This window comes from Lissotriton helveticus, chromosome 1_1 (assembly GCF_964261635.1).
Source record: "Lissotriton helveticus chromosome 1_1, aLisHel1.1, whole genome shotgun sequence".
NCBI lineage: Eukaryota > Metazoa > Chordata > Amphibia > Caudata > Salamandridae > Lissotriton > Lissotriton helveticus.
This window is the reverse complement of record NC_136057.1, coordinates 1,030,242,118-1,030,247,221: the sequence shown is the minus strand read 5'-3', so window position 1 is coordinate 1,030,247,221 and position 5,104 is coordinate 1,030,242,118.

Sequence of the window (5,104 nt, the reverse complement as noted above, 5' to 3'; positions counted from 1 at the left end):
TGTTTGTCGTTTTCAGCGGCATGGGAATCTGGTAGGCAGACCATCTGCTGAGCCATCAGTTCGGGTGCTCATGCTGCCTCTCAGTAGAATGTAGGGTCTACAGCCTGCAGTGTTGCATTAATGTCATGTACTAGTGGAGCAATTGTGCACCCACAGCCTGTGCCTGGTTTGCCAATAATTCCTATAGAAGTGGGCCCCTAGAAGACTCTATATGGAATTGCTCAGAAGTGTTTTACAACTGTTATGGAAATTCAGAATGATCTACCTGCTATCCTACCCCCCCCCCCCTTTTTGCTCGTTTTCACTATTATGGGTGGTGGATTTGCACGATGGGCTCATATCAGGTATTGGACACGGCTCCTCGTTCTCGGTTAGTGTGGTTGGTCTCCCCTGGCTTGCGTGGGAACAGCCTCTTGATTGAACCTGAGTGACCTTTGATTCCTTTGTGCCCCTCCCAAGGTGAGTAGCTGCCTGAGGTTTGATATCACCAATTATCGGGGCACCTTGGTTCAGCTTATTAAATGCCGCATGGAGAGGGGTCGTAAGTCAACCGCATACACAAGCTATTCTCAGGTAGCATGGCCTAATCAGCCTCCAGGCTAAACTAGGGGGCTTGGGATTCCAGCTGTTTACCTTTGCAATCCTGTATATCAAATGTAAGTCCTCCACGCAGTCTACTATTAAGCATTGCGCACTGTGATATCCCCTTTGCTTTAGGATAGTTGCACAAGCATACATAAAGCACAGTCTTGGTTGTATTTGGAGAATTGTGCTTCGGCAGAAGTTGTTCACTACTGGTTGTAGTCTGCTGATGCTTTGTGTAAAGGTGTGTGGTAGGTCTCAGCAGTATGCGCTGGTTCTCCTATTGGATAAATTAGGTAGCGATATCAGCAGGGGAGGCCCCCCTCTTCACTGGGTCCCTTTCCAGGGGTATGTCCTCTCGAACCTGGGATAGTCTACACTATTGCTGTAGAGGGTTTTTGCTCCCGGGGGTTCATGCTGATAAGTGTCAGGGTGGCATTGGTTTCAGCCGGCGTGTCATGATGCAGGTCTGGATCTTGAGGGGCACTTGGTTGCAGTCCCAGCAATCCCTTTGTGGTGGTAGTAAGTCAACCCCACGGGCAAGCTATCTTTGAGGTAGCATGGTCTAAGCTGCTCCAGACTAAAACTCGAGAGGGCAGGTGATGCCTGCTGTTACCTTTTAATCCTGTATTAGCATATGAAAGGACATCGTCCAAGTTATTAGTATAATAAGTATTGACCCCTTCAATGCCCCTGTGCTCTGTGAGTATTGCAGCACAGCGTTCAACATAAGCACACTTTCTCGATGTTATGCAGAGCACGGCGCTACAGTAGTAGTTGTAACTTGCTGTGCGTAGCTCGCTGACGCCTGGTGTGAAGGGTGTGGTTGAGTTTCAGTGGCATGTGCTGGAATGCCTCTTGTATGATACGAGGCGGCTTTAACATCAGGGGCCCCTCCTCATTACTTGGTCATTTACCTGGTAGTATGCCTTACGGACCTGGGGATGGTTACAATAATGTTGTAAAGGAATAAGGATCCGGGGTTATCTGCAGATTAGTGGCGAGGGGCCTGGGTTCCTCCAGACAGGTATGCTCTTGCCTGGATCTAAGGTCGCCTTAGGTGGGATGGTTCACCGCTCCCCGGTCATTTTGGTCTTGTTCCGTGGGACTGGCGAGAAGCTCTATAATACAGGGTTGCAGGTTCCCTAAGAAGCTAATACCTTAAGAAGCACTGGTGAGCAAAGGTTGGAGGTAATGAGTAGTAGCAGTGGTGGGGGGCCCGTGCGGCAGCGGGTACCACCGCACGGGCTGTGACGGAGTTACTGGGCGATCCGGAAGAAGAGAGGTGCAAACACTGTACTTCAGCGGGCACATAGGGGTGCCAGAGCCTAACCTGTCACCTCATGGGAGGCGCAGGAACTCGTGTCGGCGCCCCAGTAGTCCTTCGGGCGGTTGTGGGCCTGTGCAGCCGGGGGTTTGCCTAGTCACGCCCTGCAAGGGGCGTGTGTAGTATAATTATAATTGTGCAGCAGTTGGGTGGTTCGCCACTATGCTGATTGGCTCAACAGGCGGGCAGGTGGCGAGAACGCGGCCTGCCCTTGGATCGCCCGTAAGATAACCCACCATCATTACATATGTTGTATGTAATAAACCTGCAGCAAATTTTCCCAAACTTAACACTTGTGTCTGTGTGTTATTTGCGGGTTTGGGCATCACGGGGGCGGGGGGGGGTTCTGTGGCCCTGAAGTGACTAATAAACCTGCCTTGCACACGCCGGCGTTCCACCGACTAGAGGCTGCAGCGTCGCCTCTGAGAACTGTTTCGCACACAGACACTGCAATTATGGAACACCCTTTCCCCTTAGGTGTGCTCGTTGTCTATTGGATGTTTAAATCTTTGGTTAAATTGGCAACTCCCAAACCTTGTTTTGCGTGAAGGTTCTGTATTCCGAAGTTCACTGGTTTTTGATACACTGCACGGACCACAGGCGTGCTTTATTTTTACTTGTCTGCTTGTCTGTGATCTTTTTTCCAATTAACTGTACCGTAAAGAGCATGTCTAAAAATCCCCATGGTTTAAGACAAGAGGAGACAGGAAACCACCTCATTGGTTCCTCCCAAGAATCTGTGTAGTTATGTTTACATTAGAATCTAACATCATTGATTGCAGTTATCAATTCCCCTTGAATAGTAAATGTTATGTTGTTGGTTAAGGAGTGCAATCCGGCTCTCCTCTGTGCTGCGCTTTGTATTACAGTACGTGTCTAGTGATTGTCATTTTTTTGGGTCCTTTGTGAAATGCATATGACAGACTACATGCTTACTTTTAAAGGACCGTTCTAGTGAGTTGCATGCGGTTTAGTTTCACTGCTGTGCACCCTGGTTAGCGAATCACGTGTGAGATAAACACAGTTTGGGAGGGCTTTCCAAGTGGTCTCCATATGTGTGCTAAAGAGGCACATCTTTCTTCCTCTCTAATGGCATACCATTACCGTCCGTTAACTAACTAAACTGTCCACAAACGCGCTGTGTGCTGATGGTCAGGTGTGTTTTGATGAACTGTGTAATCCAAGATTCGTTTCTTCGCTTCCCCTGACTGTCTGTGCTCTTGCAGTTTTGATAAACTCTGAAATCGTGGGCAACTTCAAACCTTCTTCACAAAGGGAGGTCTGCTGGTTCTGTGTTTACGTTATCTGTGCAGTCCAAATGCAGCAAACATGCTTCCATTTGAAGGACCTGTCTAGAGACTAATGTTATGGTACTTGCTAAGTATCGCAACGCAGTTCCATTAAAGGGTGTGTCAAGAGATTTTCTGATTTTTGACTAAGTTGTGCAAAGTCGGAACCGCCTCCGTATTTCGCCTAAAGGGTCTGTTTGCTGATGTTCACGTGTTAGGGTGTTCTCTTCATGGCACTACACGTTCACCCTTCCATTTAAATTGTCCGTCTCATTATGCTAATTTATTCTCTAAACTGTGAAATATACGATCAACACCCCGCCTTATGCTTGCATGACTTGTTTCATTTTTTCAGAGGTTAGCTAAATTGTGCAAGGCTGTAAGCACCCCCATGCTTCCATTTTAAAGATGTCAGGAGACCTCCATGTGTTTTCAACAAGCACTGCCATCTGTGATGTACCTTCATTGTTCCTTTTAAAGAGTATGTCTTGAAATGTGTTTGTGTGCTTCAGCTAAACGCTGCAATAGAAACATCACTTTGCCCCCCCTGTCCTGTCCAGTGATGTATGTTATTAAATGAAAGTGTGCCCTTCATGAACCATAGTCATGCTTCCTTTTGTAGGGCCTGTTTAGGAGCCATACTGCCCATGCATCGAGCATAGACAATCACCCCTTAAAGGGCCTTTATCATGATGTGTAGCTAAATTATGCAACGCAGCAGCCAAGACTCGCCTTCTCTTTAAATGAATTATCCAGTGTTGTTGAAGTTTTTATTTAAACCGTAGACTGCAGAAACCACACTACCTGAAAGTCTATCAAGTGATGTTTGTCTTTGTGGCAAAATTCAGCTAACCCCTTGCTTCCCAATCAAAGAGCCTTGACTGATGTATATATGTATCTAACTGAGATTCAGGGAACGGCTCCAGCATTCCCTGTTTGGCGATGCTCATGTATTTCAAACGTACGGAGAAGTGTTTTACAATAGGACATAGAAAGAGCCACGAATAAGGCAAACGATGCACGATAGTTACTTTATTGTTCATTTTTTGGATTAAACTGGAATAGCGTGGATACAGATGTGCAAATGTAGTACATGAAGGATAAATGTAAATGTATTTGTCATTTGTGATCGAGCGGGATTGGTGTCGGGTACCGGTATGACGTTGCCAACATGTTAGCTGTACTTTTAAAATAACAAGCGATAAAGTTTATAAAAACAGGATATCGGCGCTGCTTCAAACGTCTTGTTCTGTGGAACAGTGCCGAGTGCAGTACGTTTTTCAGATGGGAAGGTTTGTGGCTTCTGGTCCGTCCCATGTCCCAGGCAGTTTTTAGGTTTCGCCTGTCGAAAGCTGCGCAAGCAGCGTTTCGCGCAGGCGAAATCTAATGAGAACGGTATGTGGCTTAGTCACCGCCTCTCTGTTCCATTGGCTAGCTCCATAAATGGAGGCTAGCCATTGGAACAGAGATCTGTCCGTCATAGCCGGAGCAGATTCGTGGGCGTTCCCGAGAATTTTAGGCTTTTGCCCACGTCATGCGGCTGTGGGCGTTTTTTTTTTTCTTTTTAAAGCTTTGTTTTCGCCATTTCGGAAGTGTCCTTTGCAGGGGTGGATTGCGTGATGTCCCGCTGTCCATTCCCGCCCCCTCCCGCTGTCCGTGAGCCCGTTCCCGCCCCCCCTCCCGCTGTCCGTGAGCCCGTTCCCGCCCCCCCTCCCGCTGTCCGTGTGCCCGTCCCCCCTCCCGCTGTCCGTGTGCCCGTCCGAGTGCACGCATCCCAGGGTCCATCTCATCAGTCTGAGACCGTTTTCTTGTTTATTGTAGATTCCCGTGAGATTTTCTGGGGTGTTCCTTTGGAAAGGGGGTGGTGGCAGGGTTTATTCCATCCTTAGGTGAATGTCTTTCTGAA